Raw genomic sequence first — 18,759 nt, forward strand, 5'->3', positions numbered from 1 at the left:
GAGGTTAATGTATGCCAATGTATCAATGTGCAGATGTAGCTGATGTCATAATAGAGTGGTTAATGTATGCCAATGTATCAGTGTGCAGATGTAGCTGACGTCACAGTAGTGCGGTTAATGTATGCCAATGTATCAATGTGCAGATGTAGCAGATGTCACAGTAGTGCAGTTAATATATGCCAATGTATCAATGTGCAGATGTAGCAGATGTCACAGTAGTGTGGTTAATGTATGCCAATGTATCAGTGTGCAGATGTAGCAGATGTCACAGCAGTGTGGTTAATGTATGCCAATGTATCAATGTGAAGATGTAGCAGATGTCACAGTAGTGTGGTTAATGTATGCCAATGTATCAGTGTGCAGATGTAGCTGGCGTCACAGTAGTGTGGTTAATGTATGCCAATGTATCAGTGTGCAGATGTAGCAGATGTCACAGCAGTGTGGTTAATGTATGCCAATGTATCAATGTGAAGATGTAGCAGATGTCACAGTAGTGCGGTTAATATATGCCAAAGTATCAGTGTGCAGATGTAGCAGATGTCACAGTAGTGCAGTTAATGTAGGCCAATGTATCAATGTGCAGATATAGCTGACGTCACAGTAGTGCGGTTAATGTAGGCCAATGTATCAATGTGCAGATGTAGCAGATGTCACAGTAGTGCGGTTAATGTATGCCAATGTATCAATGTGCAGATGTAGCAGATGTCACAGTAGTGTGGTTAATGTATGCCAATGTATCAATGTGCAGATGTAGCAGATGTCACAGCAGTCTGGTTAATGTATGCCAATGTATCAGTGTGCAGATGTAGCTGACGTCACAGTAGTGCGGTTAATGTATGCCAAAGTATCAGTGTGCAGATGTAGCAGATGTCACAGTAGTGCGGTTAATGTATGCCAATGTACCAATGTGCAGATGTAGCACACGTCACAGTAGTGTGGTTAATGTATGTCAATGTATCAGTGTGCAGATGTAGAAGATGTCACAGCAGTGTGGTTAATATATGCCAAGGTATCAATGTGCAGATGTAGCAGATGTCACAGCAGTGTGGTTAATGTATGCCAATGTATCAGTGTGCAGATGTAGCTGACGTCACAGTAGTGTGGTTAATGTATGCCAATGTATCAATGTGCAGATGTAGCAGATGTCACAGTAGTGCGGTTAATGTTTTCCAATGTATCAGTGTGCAGATGTAGAACACGTCACAGCAGTGTGGTTAATGTATGCCAATGTACCAATGTGCAGATGTAGCACACGTCACAGCAGTGTGGTTAATGTATGCCAATGTATCAGTGTGCAGATGTAGAAGATGTCACAGCAGTGTGGTTAATGTATGCCAAGGTATCAATGTGCAGATGTAGCAGATGTCACAGCAGTGAGGTTAATGTATGCCAATGTATCAATGTGCAGATGTAGCAGATGTCACAGTAGTGTGGTTAATGTATGCCAATGTATCAATGTGCAGATGTAGCAGATGTAGCAGACGTCACAGCAGTGTGGTTAATGTATGCCAATGTATCAATGTGCAGATGTAGCAGATGTCACAGCAGTGTGGTTAATGTATGCCAAGGTATCAATGTGCAGATGTAGCAGATGTCACAGCAGTGTGGTTAATGTATGCCAATGTATCAATGTGCAGATGTAGCTGATGTCACAATAGTGTGGTTAATGTATGCCAATGTATCAGTGTGCAGATGTAGCAGATGTCACAGTAGTGCGGTTAATGTATGCCAATGTATCAGTGTGCAGATGTAGCAGATGTCCCAGCAGTGTGGTTAATGTATGCCAATGTATCAATGTGCAGATGTAGCAGATGTCACAGTAGTGTGGTTAATGTATGCCAATGTATCAATGTGCAGATGTAGCAGATGTCACAGCAGTGAGGTTAATGTATGCCAATGTATCAATGTGCAGATGTAGCAGATGTCACAGCAGTCTGGTTAATGTATGCCAATGTATCAGTGTGCAGATGTAGCTGACGTCACAGCAGTGTGGTTAATGTATGCCAATGTATCATTGTGCAGATATAGCACATGTCACAGCAGTGAGGTTAATGTATGCCAATGTATCAGTGTGCAGATGTAGCTGACGTCACAGTAGTGCGGTTAATGTATGCCAATGTATCAATGTGCAGATGTAGCAGATGTCACAGTAGTGCAGTTAATATATGCCAATGTATCAATGTGCAGATGTAGCAGATGTCACAGTAGTGTGGTTAATGTATGCCAATGTATCAGTGTGCAGATGTAGCAGATGTCACAGCAGTGTGGTTAATGTATGCCAATGTATCAATGTGAAGATGTAGCAGATGTCACAGTAGTGTGGTTAATGTATGCCAATGTATCAGTGTGCAGATGTAGCTGGCGTCACAGCAGTGTGGTTAATGTATGCCAAAGTATCAGTGTGCAGATGTAGCAGATGTCACAGTAGTGCGGTTAATGTAGGCCAATGTATCAATGTGCAGATGTAGCTGGCGTCACAGCAGTGTGGTTAATGTATGCCAAAGTATCAGTGTGCAGATGTAGCAGATGTCACAGTAGTGCGGTTAATGTATGCCAATGTACCAATGTGCAGATGTAGCACACGTCACAGCAGTGTGGTTAATGTATGTCAATGTATCAGTGTGCAGATGTAGAAGATGTCCCAGCAGTGTGGTTAATGTATGCCAATGTATCAATGTGCAGATGTAGCAGATGTCACAGTAGTGCGGTTAATGTATGCCAATGTATCAATGTGCAGATGTAGCAGATGTCACAGCAGTGAGGTTAATGTATGCCAATGTATCAATGTGCAGATGTAGCAGATGTCACAGTAGTGCGGTTAATGTATGCCAATGTATCAATGTGCAGATGTAGCAGATGTCACAGCAGTGTGGTTAATGTATGCCAATGTATCAATGTGCAGATGTAGCAGATGTCCCAGCAGTGTGGTTAATGTATGCCAATGTATCAATGTGCAGATGTAGCAGATGTCACAGCAATGCGGTTAATGTATGCCAATGTATCATTGTGCAGATGTAGCACACGTCACAGCAGTGTGGTTAATGTATGCCAATGTATCAGTGTGCAGATGTAGCAGATGTCACAGTAGTGCGGTTAATGTATGCCAATGTATCAATGTGCAGATGTAGCAGATGTCACAGCAGTGTGGTTAATGTATGCCAATGTATCAATGTGCAGATGTAGCAGATGTCACAGCAGTGTGGTTAATGTATGCCAATGTATCAATGTGCAGATGTAGCAGATGTCACAGAAGTGTGGTTAATATATGCCAATGTATCAATGTGCAGATGTAGCAGATGTAACTGACGTCACAGTAGTGCGGTTAATGTATGCCAATGTATCAGTGTGCAGATGTAGCAGATGTCACAGCAGTGTGGTTAATGTATGCCAATGTATCAATATGCAGATGTAGCAGATGTCACAATAGTGTGGTTAATGTATGCCAATGTATCAGTGTGCAGATGTAGCAGATGTCACAGTAGTGCGGTTAATGTATGCCAATGTATCAATGTGCAGATGTAGCTGATGTCACAGCAGTGTGGTTAATGTATGCCAATGTATCAATGTGCAGATGTAGCTGATGTCACAATAGTGTGGTTAATGTATGCCAATGTATCAGTGTGCAGATGTAGCAGATGTCACAGTAGTGCGGTTAATGTATGCCAATGTATCAATGTGCAGATGTAGCTGATGTCACAATAGTGTGGTTAATGTATGCCAATGTATCAGTGTGCAGATGTAGCAGATGTCACAGTAGTGCGGTTAATGTATGCCAATGTATCAGTGTGCAGATGTAGCAGATGTCCCAGCAGTGTGGTTAATGTATGCCAATGTATCAATGTGCAGATGTAGCAGATGTCACAGTAGTGCGGTTAATGTATGCCAATGTATCAATGTGCAGATGTAGCAGATGTCACAGCAGTGAGGTTAATGTATGCCAATGTATCAATGTGCAGATGTAGCAGATGTCACAGTAGTGCGGTTAATGTATGCCAATGTATCAATGTGCAGATGTAGCAGATGTCACAGCAGTGTGGTTAATGTATGCCAATGTATCAATGTGCAGATGTAGCAGATGTCCCAGCAGTGTGGTTAATGTATGCCAATGTATCAATGTGCAGATGTAGCAGATGTCACAGCAATGCGGTTAATGTATGCCAATGTATCATTGTGCAGATGTAGCACACGTCACAGCAGTGTGGTTAATGTATGCCAATGTATCAGTGTGCAGATGTAGCAGATGTCACAGTAGTGCGGTTAATGTATGCCAATGTATCAATGTGCAGATGTAGCAGATGTCACAGCAGTGTGGTTAATGTATGCCAATGTATCAATGTGCAGATGTAGCAGATGTCACAGCAGTGTGGTTAATGTATGCCAATGTATCAATGTGCAGATGTAGCAGATGTCACAGAAGTGTGGTTAATATATGCCAATGTATCAATGTGCAGATGTAGCAGATGTAACTGACGTCACAGTAGTGCGGTTAATGTATGCCAATGTATCAGTGTGCAGATGTAGCAGATGTCACAGCAGTGTGGTTAATGTATGCCAATGTATCAATGTGCAGATGTAGCAGATGTCACAGCAGTGTGGTTAATGTATGCCAATGTATCAATGTGCAGATGTAGCAGATGTCACAGAAGTGTGGTTAATATATGCCAATGTATCAATGTGCAGATGTAGCAGATGTAACTGACGTCACAGTAGTGCGGTTAATGTATGCCAATGTATCAGTGTGCAGATGTAGCAGATGTCACAGCAGTGTGGTTAATGTATGCCAATGTATCAGTGTGCAGATGTAGCACACGTCACAGCAGTGTGGTTAATGTATGCCAATGTATCAGTGTGCAGATGTAGCTGACGTCACAGCAGTGTGGTTAATGTATGCCAATGTATGAGTGTGCAGATGTAGCTGACATCACAGCAGTGTGGTTAATGTATGCCAATGTATCAGTGTGCAGATGTAGCAGATGTCACAGTAGTGCGGTTAATGTAGGCCAATGTATCAATGTGCAGATGTAGCTGACATCACAGTAGTGCGGTTAATGTAGGCCAATGTATCAATGTGCAGATGTAGCAGATGTCACAGTAGTGCGGTTAATGTATACCAATGTATCAGTGTGCAGATGTAGCTGACGTCACAGCAGTATGGTTAATGTATGCCAATGTATCAATGTGCAGATGTAGCTGACGTCACAGCAGTGTGGTTAATATATGCCAATGTATCAATGTGCAGATGTAGCAGATGTCACAGTAGTGTGGTTAATGTTTGCCAATGTATCAGTGTGCAGATGTAGCAGATGTCACAGTAGTGCAGTTAATGTATGCCAATGTATCAATGTGCAGATGTAGCAGATGTCACAGTAGTGTGGTTAATGTATGCCAATGTATCAATGTGCAGATGTAGCAGATGTCACAGCAGTGTGGTTAATGTATGCCAATGTATCAGTGTGCAGATGTAGCAGATGTCACAGCAGTGTGGTTAATGTTTGCCAATGTATCAGTGTGCAGATGTAGCAGATGTCACAGCAGTGTGGTTAATGTATGCCAATGTATCAATGTGCAGATGTAGCAGATGTCACAGCAGTGCGGTTAATGTATGCCAATGTATCAATGTGCAGATGTAGCAGATGTCACAGAAGTGTGGTTAATGTTTGCCAATTTATCAGTGTGCAGATGTAGCACACGTCACAGCAGTGTGGTTAATGTATGCCAATGTATCAATGTGCAGATGTTGCAGATTTCACAGCAGTGTGGTTAATGTATGCCAATGTATCAGTGTGCAGATGTAGCAGATGTCACAGTAGTGCGGTTAATATATGCCAATGTATCAGTGTGCAGATGTAGCAGATGTCACAGCAGTGTGGTTAATGTTTGCCAATGTATCAATGTGCAGATGTAGCAGATGCCACAGCAGTCTGGTTAATGTTTGCCAATGTATCAGTGTGCAGATGTAGCAGATGTCACAGCAGTGTGGTTAATGTATGCCAATGTATCAGTGTGCAGATGTAGCACACGTCACAGCAGTGTGGTTAATGTTTGCCAATGTATCAGTGTGCAGATGTAGCAGATGTCACAGCAGTGTGGTTAATGTATGCCAATGTATCAGTGTGCAGATGTAGCAGATGTCACAGCAGTGTGGTTAATGTTTGCCAATGTATCAGTGTGCAGATGTAGCAGATGTCACAGCAGTGTGGTTAATGTATGCCAATGTATCAGTGTGCAGATGTAGCACACGTCACAGCAGTGTGGTTAATGTTTGCCAATGTATCAGTGTGCAGATGTAGCAGATGTCACAGCAGTGTGGTTAATGTTTGCCAATGTATCAATGTGCAGATGTAGCAGATGTCACAGTAGTGTGGTTAATGTATACCAATGTATCAGTGTGCAGATGTAGCTGACGTCACAGCAGTGTGGTTAATGTATGCCAATGTATGAGTGTGCAGATGTAGCTGACGTCACAGCAGTGTGGTTAATGTATGCCAATGTATCAATGTGCAGATGTAGCTGACATCACAGTAGTGCGGTTAATGTAGGCCAATGTATCAATGTGCAGATGTAGCAGATGTCACAGTAGTGCGGTTAATATATGCCAATGTATCAATGTGCAGATGCAGCAGATGTCAAAGTAGTGCGGTTAATGTTTGCCAATGTATCAGTGTGCAGATGTAGCACACGTCACAGCAGTGTGGTAAATGTATGCCAATGTACCAATGTGCAGATGTAGCACACGTCACAGCAGTGTGGTTAATGTATGCCAATGTATCAGTGTGCAGATGTAGAAGAGGTCACAGCAGTGTGGTTAATGTATGCCAAGGTATCAATGTGCAGATGTAGCTGATGTCACAGCAGTGTGGTTAATGTATGCCAATGTATCAATGTGAAGATGTAGCAGATGTCACAGCAGTGTGGTTAATGTTTGCCAATGTATCAATGTGCAGATGTAGCAGATGTAGCAGACGTCACAGTAGTGTGGTTTATGTATGCCAATGTATCAATGTGCAGATGTAGCAGATGTCACAGCAGTGTGGTTAATATATGCCAATGTATCAATGTGCAGATGTAGCAGATGTCACAGCAGTGTGGTTAATGTTTGCCAATGTATCAATGTGCAGATGTAGAAGATGTAGCAGACGTCACAGTAGTGTGGTTTATGTATGCCAATGTATCAATGTGCAGATGTAGCAGATGTAGCAGACGTCACAGTAGTGTGGTTTATGTATGCCTATGAATCAATGTGCAGATGTAGCAGATGTCACAGCAGTGTGGTTAATGTATGCCAATGTATCAATGTGCAGATATAGCTGACGTCACAGTAGTGCGGTTAATGTATGCCAATGTATCAATGTGCAGATGTAGCAGACGTCACACTAGTGGGGTTAATATATGCCAATATATCAATGTGCAGATGTAGCAGACGTCACAGTAGTGTGGTTAATGTATGCCAATGTATCAATGTGCAGATGTAGCAGAAGTCACAGTACTGGGGTTAATGTTTGCCAATGTATCAATGTGCAGATGTAGCACATGTCACAGCAGTGTGGTTAATGTATGCCAAGGTATCAATGTGCAGATGTAGCAGACATCACAGCAGTGTGGTTAATGTATGCCAATGTATCAATGCGCAGATGAACAGGCAGAGGTTACCGCTCTCTGTGCAGCGATGTGTTGCGTTAATGGTAGCGCATTATTTAACTCTAGCGTTACTGGTAAGGGGATAATGCATGCTTCATTTAACATGTTATTTGGGGCACTATTTCCCGTTAAGGGTGGCGATATTGGTCCTATTTATTATATTGCACGTTTCTTTCCTTTTTCATGCCCCCTCTTTTATCGTCTTATATAGTTTTGTTCTCTAAACCAATACATACATCGTTGAAAAAGAAAGGAAACAGAAGATTTTAATATTAAGTAGCAGCTATATTTATATATATATATATATATATGAAGTACTACAGTACTTTAGCACTGAGCAGACGCCTTCAGTACGTTATATATTTCACTTAAAGAAGCAGTTCTTCCTGCTCCTGTGTGTAACCTCTCCTGTTCTTTTTACACGTATAGGAAGCAGGGGATCTCTGGAGTTGAACTCTGTTAATTTCAGCTCCGGGGACCCGCTGTTTCCTAAGCTGCTTAACGGGGAAGGTGCCGCCAGTACAGTCCCCTCCAGGAGATTTCAACCTCCTGCGTTATGCTAGCCACTAGGAACGTGTAACGGCATCGGTCGTGAGTAACGGTACCCACTGGCCTGCATGATGCTGGGGTTTCAAACCTCCGTGATGTACCGGCAGCACCTGCCCCGGTAAGTATCTTGTGAAGCAAGGGGTTATCGGAGCTGAAAATAACCCTCCGGTTGCCCCATGACATAGTAACTCGGTCATGCCCCCCGGAGCGTGTTTTGGAGCTTAGATCGCGTCCTGCGTTCCCTTGTAGCCCAGGACCTAACCAGCGAGGAAACGGAAGAAGAGGAGGATTCCTCCTGTTCCGTTTCCTCCAAAACGGCCACCGCGGTCACCTTACCGCTATTGATGATGGCTACGTGACCACCCGTGGGCCCGTGGCACTCAGGCACCACGGCTCCCCCCGCACTAAAAAAAAAAGGAGGGGGTAACGTGGTTCAGCTCCAGAGAGCCCCTGATTCCTATACATATATATATAAAAAGGGAGGCCCGGAGTGATCTGCTGCTTTAAGGGTGATGTTGTTAATACTCGGTCCCTGCCAGAAGAGCATGTACTGTATGCTCTGTTACACTATACTGCAGCGTACACAGAAGCCTGGGTCAGCACATTCTCTGCTCCTGGTGATGTGGCAGGAAAAGCATTCGGATAATGTTACTCTGGCATTTTCCTTCTTTTTTTGCTGCTTCTGCTTTATTTCGCAACGCGGCGCCTCACGCTGCTTCGCTGAGACGGCTGTAAATCACATGTTCTAACTACCCCCTGTCATATCATTTCACTGTAACAGGGGGATTGCATGGAATATGTACACATACGTCCTCTTTTGTTTAGACTGCGTGGTGTCTAGTGGAACAAAAACAAAACCACTGGACTGAGGAAATCGCTGTCAGATTTTGGTCCCGACGGAGACACAAGAATCCAGATAATGTTAAATGAACAGTCCCTTCTAATAGCACCGTGAGCTGAGGATAGTGGCGTGTTTCATAGGCTAAAGCAGCAATCCCACCAACCCCCAAAACCTTTACAAGTTTAACGCATAGGCTGTATAACAGGGGGGGGGGGGGGCAACTCCAGTCCTCAAGGGCCACCAATAGATCAGGTTTTCATGATATCCCTGCTTCAGCACTAGTGGCTCAATCAGTGGCTCAGTCGAAGATCAATCTTGGCATAATATACGCTGATCTAGCAGATCTTAAAGGCTATTCATTAAACATTCAAGGATTTATTTGTTTCCCCTTATGTTTTAATCAAAGAATTCTCTAAAGACACAATTGGCAATTTCTGCGTTCGTTCCCAACTCTGCACTTAGTGAATCGAACGATCTGCTTCTTGTTAGAGCAACGTATAATTATCCATTACTAAAAAACAGGCTTAAGTACTGGAGATAAAGGCATATTTTATTGTCACTTATTGATTGTCATTGAAGATATGGGAAATTGTTTTTAATTTGATACTGAATGGTAAATTTTTGCCCGATGGCATGAGAGGGATTCATGGAATAAGTACCGTGTCAGAGTTTGCTGCACCAATCACTTTTGCTTCGACTATGTGTGTTTGTATTCGAGTAACAGTAAGTCTTGCACCATTACATAGTCCTGTTTATGGCATTGGGTTTCTAAGGAGCATGATAACGGCCCCTGCTTTACGTTTCAGAGCCTGCGATGTCGCTCCCCCAAGCCTTCCGCAACATCCTGCAAATAAAGTACACACACAAAGGTCTGGAGGCACAATGGCCTCTGCTTTTATTAAAATACAGCCAAAGGGGAGGTGCTAACCCTGCTATAGAGTGCTCCACCCACAGGTTAGACCAATGACCCTTAAATCATGGCCCGTTAGCCAAGACCTTCCAAAGTCCCAACTGCTCAGTTGACCCCACGTCTGCTGTGAGATGGGCCCCAAGTACTCAAAGCACAATGAGCCCTGGTCACTCTCCAACCAGGCCACCACCAGGCATTACCATAACTGAGCCTAGTCTGGCAAGGTTAGCCTGCACTTACCCCCCCCCCCACCGCCCTCCCCAACCAGCTGCCACGACAGAGGCAATATAACCCCAACAGACACCTCACATATAAATATATTCCATACAAGTAGAACACACACAAAACAAAATTTGACCAAAAAGGGAGGGTGGGAAAACAGTGAGGGTCGCTGCATAATCTCCCACCCTTCTGTCTGCCATTATCCCCTCCTGCTGGGGGAGGAGGGCGGGGGGGGGGCCTGGGCCTTCCGGTCATGCCACACTTTGCTTAAGGATCAATGCTTTCTTCCTGGTTGGAGTAAGACTGTTTAAGAATTCTTCCGGCAACGCAAGTGTATCCAGCATTATCATCACTCACAATAGTATCCGTGCTTTGCTGCGGCCATCAGCATGACGATAATATAATGTAAGTATTATAAGTATCTACCCAATTTGTCAGTTTTTTATACAACCGCATGGCAACCTTATAATCATTACCTAACGCTTTCCTTTACATTACAAAATAATTATACTTTTGTGGCCAATGGCCATACCAAGTTGAACACAGCGGTTCTGGTCCGATCACTGAAGTTAAGCAGATGCAGACATCCTTAATCTTGTTGCTATATGTTACACACACTTACGCGGCAGCACACTGAAGCCAGCCCTAGAGAGGAGAGAAGGAGCCGCTAGGCTTTGCAGCACCACCACCTGGCAGGAATCTACAGTTGCAGACATCCTTAGCCTTGTGTATATGTACAGATTTTCTACAGGGAGAAGGAGTGGCTCAGTGAGTAAAGACACTGACTGGCACTGAGAGTTTGAAGGGGAGCCTGGTTCAATTCCCAGTGGTGACTCCTTGTGACCTTGGTCAAGTCACCTTATCTCTCTGTGCCTCAGGCACCAAAACAAACATAGATTGTAAGCTGCACGGGGCAGGGACTGTGTCTGCAAAATATCTCTGTAAAGCACTATGTAAAACTAGCAGAACATGCTATTATTATTATTATTATTATTATTATTATTATTATTATTATTATTACAAACCGCCTTCTGACTCATCTCCACAGTGCTGGAATCATTGTAGTATTCTATGTCTAGTATGGCCATCTAACTACATCCACAGAATAACAGTATATATGGATTGTCCGGTTACACCTGTTTGTGTGCAGCAGTTAGCCCCTTCACTGCTGCCGACCCCATGGGCAGCAAAGGGGAAAAGCTTGCATAGCAGAAACACATGCAACATACATTAAATATGAGTAAAAAAAAGATGCAGCGTGGCTAAGTCCTTCGACTTTTCAGCAATTCCAAAACATGCTGCGGACCTGCACTTTAAAGCAGTAATACAGGTTTCATTTATTATTATTTTTTTATTAGCTTTTTATTACAGATTTGAAGCAGGGCATCTCCAGAGCTGAACTTAATTTCAGCTCCAGGGACCCGCTGCTTACAGAGATACTTACCCCTGTAGGGGGTGGCAAAATCTATGCAGGCAGAGAAACTGTGGGCTTAACGCAAAGGCTGCGTTTTAAATGTCCCTCATCATGTTAGCCAATAGGAAGCCGTGACGTCATCTGGTCTGACTTCCTATTGACCTGCTTGACTGGGACATTTAAACTCCACAGAGATACCGGCACTGCTACAGAGGTAAGTATCTCTGGAAGCAGGGGGTGCCCGGAGCTGAAATAAATGGGGTTCAGCTCCAGAGATCCGCTGCTTCAATACTGTAATCATTTTTATTTTTAACAAAATGAAACCTACTGCTTTAAACACAGTGAAATAGTTTCCCCTGCGCTGTTGCTGGGAGATTTGTTTTGCAGCAGCTGCCTTCCTTTGCAGCAGGTGCCAGGCCTTGTGCTTTCTGCAGATGTCAACGCCTGATTCTCCCATTCTCCTGCCGTATATATATAGCACCCACACAGAGCTGTAAGCCTCCGGTGACCCACATCAGTGGACCACAGGGTGACATTATTGTGGAGACTGGTATGGGCGAAGATGGCACTGAGGTCTACGAGGCCCCACACACTGACAATCAGTGAGACTGACTCCAAATCAGTGACACTCAGAGGTCCAACACGTGGCTGCTGGAAACAATATCAAGGTGCCACAGGGATTTGGGATTCTGACCTAAACCCACTTCAGATCTGTCCTAAAAACTGGACCAGAGCGGAAACATTGGATGAATTTGTACTCCAGTTACTGAGATTCTTTCATCTTAATACCAGAGTATCGTTACTTTTATATTTACAGTTCCAACTCCCCTCGGGGGAAAAAGTAACTGAGAAAGTACCTACTTTTACAGCATCGATATTGTGTTCATCTTTCTAAAATAGAGAGTCAGGAGCTCTCTGCCCCTATTAGATCTTCTCTTAAGTCATGCACAGGACCAGTACTTTTTTGAAGCCCTTTGGACCACTGACCAACATACATACAGTAGGTTACTGTAGAAAAAAGATGGAGGCACACAAGTAATTATGCAAAATTGCTAAGGTTTATTGCACACAGCTGGCTTTTCTCTGAGGAAGGGGCTGTGTCCCCGAAACGTTACTTTAATTCTGCCTACTACTACTACTACTACTATGCAGTAAGCCTTAGCAATTTTGCATAACTACTTGTTTGCCGCCATCTTTTTTCTACATTACACTACCATTGGCCTCCATTTGGAATATAGGAGCATCAATGGGTAAGTTTGCACCATGGCGTTTTCTCTCTTTCCTTTGAACTCATGTTGGCATTGGGAGTGCCTCTGTATACCTTTGTACTACTGATATATAGGTTTCTGGATGTTAGGACTGAGGAAGTCAGCTGTTTGGTGAGGCAGACTCTGCAAATGAATGGGGCAGGACGGCTCTGCACTCAGGCTTGTCCTACTGTAGGCCTCCCATCACAGCTGCATTACTGACGTCAGGACATACCAGGTGTTGATGTTATCCTAGGACTCCTTTGTACTGTAGCTTCATTAACTATTTAGCTTGGCGCTGATGTTCAGCCAAACACCTACCCAGCTGCTCATCTGTATAGCAATGCTTTGTGCAGTATGACAATTGGTGCCAATCAGTGGTGTCTAAAATAATAATAATAATTTTATTGTGCCCAATCTAAAATAGTTTTACATTCATTGAACATTGGGGCAAAGCGAGACGCTCCAACATCTGCCACATAAAAATAGGTGCATTGTATTTGCTTCCTTTGTGTGGGCCCCACTGAAGGAGACACAATAACACATGCCATTTACTATATGCAAAGATCATACTACCAATACATTATGTGTATTAAAAAGACAATCCAATCGGAACTTTAAAAAAATGTGTTTTATTATATGTAGCCTTCGATTACATTTATTGGACAACTAATTACCTAAGCTGCCGATCGATTTGTTCTCCCGTGATTGATCAGCAAAGATCCTGCTTCCCAGGGTTCACTAAATGGCCGTCTTTCAGTTTCAATCAATCCTTCAGTCAGTGTAACTCAGCAGCTACAATGTATTCTTATATTACTAAGGTAACAATATCTATTGTTACCGCTTGCAGCTCAAACTGCTGGGAATATTGCAACGAATATATGCAGGAACCAGTCCTATATCCAGTGTACCAAAAAGCTTATAGCCCACAACCATATGTATGTAACCAGGTTGTTGACTGAAGAAAGGTATACAGGAACCATGAAGCAATAAATGGTATAAGTCCAAGAGCAGCAACTGTAATATGCCCATATGTGTGTAGCTAAATAGTGTGATATCTGACCCGTGACTTGGGCAGAAAAGAGTAGGTATAGGAGGACTCACCAATTAAGTGCACTCTCCGGAACCAATCCCACTAAAATCGACCCCAAGGGTCCATCGCATACTACAGTATCTCACTGGCAGAGAGCATGAAATAGGTGTATTATGTAACACTCACGACATGGAAGTCTTTGTGGATGGTTCCCGGTGTGTGTCCAAATCCAAAGAATGGTGGTGCACAGCAAAAGATAACAAAATCTGGACGTGAACACTGAGATGCAGAAACAATTTATTGTGCTCTTAAGCAACACATATCGAAGAGAAAGGTCCTCTGACGCATTTTGCCCCTGTGCAGGTCCTTTATAAAAGAGAGACAACATATTATGAGAAGTGTCCTTAAATAGCGGACTCGCGGCGGGAACGAGCGCCGGAAAAGGGTCGGAACAAAGTGTCTGTCTCTCCTCAAGGGAAATACAATGTGCGCAGGAGTCCGCTATCAAGAGAAACACAATTATAATGACAATCTGTGAGGACAATCTGTGAGAACCACCTTAAAAGTTGACTTGCAACTCAAACTGCTGGTAACATTGGCAACAAATTATCACAAATAGGAAAGTGTTGCAAAGATCTTGCACTGCTTGCAAGGTGGGCTAAAACCTACTATTGAAATCAAAGGATGATCAGTATATTAAAGCGCATTAAAAAACGGCATTAATTATCTAATACTACATAACTGATTTTTTTAAAACACGTAGGATATTTGTGGACACACACACACACACACACACACGCAATATAAGTGTTATTAAATCCTCCCTAACCCGCTGAACTTTAACAAGTTATCAATCTTCCAGCTGTTTTAATTAGCTGTAGCTTCAGCCAGTGGCATAAATAGGTAGAATAGGTACAGGTGAATTTAATAGGTACAGGACATAAGAAACAGGTACAGAACCTACTAAACAGGTACAGCAGGAGGGTATGGGCAAAACTCTTTGGTCTCTGTTATAGAATGATTGAAGCGCTATTTATGCTGCTAAAATAGGAAGTTGGATATACTTTCAAAAATAGTTCCTTATGAAACAAGAATGGGATTGTATGTTTTTAATGAAAAGGTAATGGTGTGCAAATAAAAAGCAGTGTTACTCTGGATGTGCAAATAAAAAGCAGTGTTACTCTGGATGTGCAAATAAAAAGCAGCGTTACTCTGGGTGTGCAAATAAAAAGCAAGGTTACTCTGGGTGTGCAAATAAAAAGCAAGGTTACTCTGGGTGTGCAAATAAAAAGCAATGTTACTCTGGGTGTGCAAATAAAACGTAATGTTACTCTGGGTGTGCAAATAAAAAGCAATTTCACTCTGGGTGTGCAAATAAAAAGCAATGTCACTCTGGGTGTGCAAATAAAAAGCAATGTCACTCTGGGTGTGCAAATAAAAAGCAATGTCACTCTGGGTGTGCAAATAAAAAGCAATGTCACTCTGGGTGTGCAAATAAAAAGCAATGTCACTCTGGGTGTGCAAATAAAAAGTAATGCTACTCTGGGTGTTCCAATAAAAAGCAACGTTACTCTGGGTGTGCAAATAAAAAGCAACGTTACTCTTGGTGTGCAAATAAAAAGTAATTTTACTCTGGGTGTGCAAATAAAAAGTAACGTTGCTCTGGGTGTGCAAATAAAATGCAATGTTACTCTGGGTGTGCAAATAAAAGTAATGTTACTCTGGGTGTGCAAATAAAAAGTTATGTTACTCTGGTTGTGCAAATACACAGTAGTGGTACTCTGGGAGTGCAAATAAAAAGTAATGTTACTCTGGGTGTGCAAATACACAGTAGTGTTACTCTGGGTGTGCAAATACACAGTAGTGGTACTCTGGGTGTGCAAATAAAAAGCAATGTTACTCTGGGTGTGCAAATACAAAGTTATGTTACTCTGGTTGTGCAAATACAAAATAGTGGTACTCTGGGTGTGCAAATAAAAAGTAATGTTACTCTGGGTGTGCAAATAAAAAGTCATGTTACTCTGGGTGTGCAAATAAAAAGTAGTCTGGCTCTGTCTCCCATAGTGCCTGCACACTTTGAACACTTGCCAATTCACATTACAGCGTCCCTGCTTCTGACTCCTTGGGCTGCCATTTTGGGCCTGAATTGAATTCCCAGAGCGTTACAATTGGAAATATGCCCACCCTATTGTTACACTCTGCATTATTTGTCATCTTTAGCCCATGTGTCAGCTAACAATATGAGGAGTGAGTGTACATCGCAATGAGACACCGTGAGCGAAGTATACATATTATAGTATCATGTTTAGATTGTTTTGACATCATTTCTCCTCGTCTGCCTCAGAAACAGGAAGCTCGTGAAACGGGAATAAAGGATTGCTTACATCAGGCAGTAACAGAATCAAAACTAGATGGCATGGTCATGAATTTGAGGCTCCATGCTATTAAAGGACCCACATCCTCAAGAAAACTGTATGAGTTTAACCCCTATCATGTTAGTATCCTGTCCCCTTGAACACTTTGTTGTGCGCTGGCGAGCCGGGGCCTTGTCTGCGGGCAGCCGGAATAATGATAATAATGTCTGCGCAGTTCAGCACGTGTGGCCAGCATGTGGCGCACTGAAAATCTTCACCTATCATTCTCAATAGTCGTAAATTGGCCACGGATGAACCGTAGATTGCAAATAAATGCTAGGGATTTACACACACACACACACACACACACACACACACACACACACACACACACACACACACACACAGACACACACACACACACACACACACACACACACACACACACACACACACACACACACACACACACACACACACACACACTGTATATACAGCTCTACAGAGTTCCAAGCACCATAATTACGACTGCACTGGCCACAGTGTTAATGATGCTTAAATTTCAGTTTACACATGCTAACATATTGGTTTGCCATGCAATGTTTTGCCAACCACTAAGGCAAATTAGTGATTAACCTCTACCACCATACCCTAGGGAGACCTAACCATCCTTCCTGGGGCAACTACCTCCAACATCCCCCTACCCCCTTTCAACCGTTCTACAAACTTCATAACACAAAGCCATTCCTGTTCACTGCAACATGTATTATTTATGTACTTTCTTTTACATTATTTGGGCATATCGGGCATATTAATAGGTGCATCGAATGTGTAATGATTCCCTAGGATCTGATGATATAAATGTTTCTATGACTTGCAGCATACCGTAGACAATCTCTACAGATTCAAAGTATGAGCCTCACCAGGTGTCAGAACCATATTGCTAACGGCTTCTGCAATGCACCTCGAGAGCGGTTTAATCACAGAAGTGAAGTGCATCAGTAAATCTTTCAGAGTCATTTACTGAAAGACACATTTCAAAAGAAGATCAAAAAAACGGCATTAGGAAAATAACATTCAGATAGCAAGGATAAAAACGAAAGTGGAGAGAGGAAGTGATGCCTCTATTGTGTAACTGAAGAAAATGGTGACATACTGTGAATAGTCCCTGAAGTTTTATTTTCCAGTAGAGCACATTTATACCTAATAAACTCCAGTCCATATTACACTTGCAATTACACAATATGTATTTTGTTTACATTCTGTAATCTTTATTTTCAAAATTCTTCATGCGCTGCAACGGGATTTTCCAAAAGACATTAAATCATGAGAATGGAAGAATTCCCAGAAGGTTGGGATGTGGGAAGAAGGATCCTTGGCTGGAGTACAGGGAGTTCAGCAGGATCGTAGACTGTGATATCTATACAATGTATTGTATAATGTAGAAGAATATGGGACAAAATTACTTTATTGTTCCAAATAGTTTACAACCTGATTATTAATCTCTAACGTGCTGCTATCATGTCTCAAACTCCAACTTCAAGGGCAAGCATTTATCTGCAGTTACTCACCTTCTAAACAATCCATTCAGCCCAAATATTTCTTCAACACATGCAAATTGTGGGTTATGACAGCAATAGTCCCGTGTTCCCCGTGTGCAAGATTGTAAGGTGAAAAAAAAGTATTAAATCTGCATGATTACTGTTGGGAAGCATTGGAATCCGATAGAGGCTGTTATGTTAGAAAATAGGCTTATAATGTTTTTCTAATATACAGTAGTCCCATATATCTGGCATCACGGCTAAAATTTGATACAGCACATACAGATCATTCATTCATATACACAAGGGAGAAGGGGTGGCTCAGTGAGTAAAACCACTGACTGGCACCAAGTTTGAAGCAGAGGAACCTGGTTCAACTCCCAATGTCAGCTCCTTGTGACTTTGGGCAAGTCACTTTATCTCCCTGTGCCTCAGGTACCAAAAACAGATTGTAAGCTCCACAGGGCAGGGACTGTGTCTGCAAAATGTCTCTTTAAAGCGCTATGTAAAAACTAGCAGCACTATACAAGAACATGCTATTATTATTATATGCACTAAGTTGTGGACAGGCAAATGCCAATATTAGGGGGTTACCTCCTCCTCCTCCTCCTCCTCCTCCTCCTCCTCCTCCTCCTCCTCCTCCTCCTCCTCCTCCTCCTCCTCCTCCTCCTCCTCCTCCTCCTCCTCCTCCTCCTCCTCCTCCTCCTCCTCCTCCTCCTCCTCCTCCTCCTCCTCCTCCTCCTCCTCCTCCTCCTCCTCCTCCTCCTCCTCCTCCTCCTCCTCCTCCTCCTCCTCCTCCTCCTCCTCCTCCTCCTCCTCCTCCTCCTCCTCCTCCTCCTCCTCCTCCTCCTCCTCCTCCTCCTCCTCCTCCTCCTCCTTCCGTTCCTCTGTTGTGCACTGGTTTCTAGCCCTCCTATACACATTGACTCCTATTCAACATACCATGAAGCCGTCAGACCTTTGCTCAGTAACATTTCAGCTCCATTTATTTAGAATCTTCCTGAGGATAT

Source organism: Ascaphus truei, unplaced genomic scaffold (genome assembly GCF_040206685.1).
Source record: "Ascaphus truei isolate aAscTru1 unplaced genomic scaffold, aAscTru1.hap1 HAP1_SCAFFOLD_2913, whole genome shotgun sequence".
Lineage (NCBI taxonomy): Eukaryota > Metazoa > Chordata > Amphibia > Anura > Ascaphidae > Ascaphus > Ascaphus truei.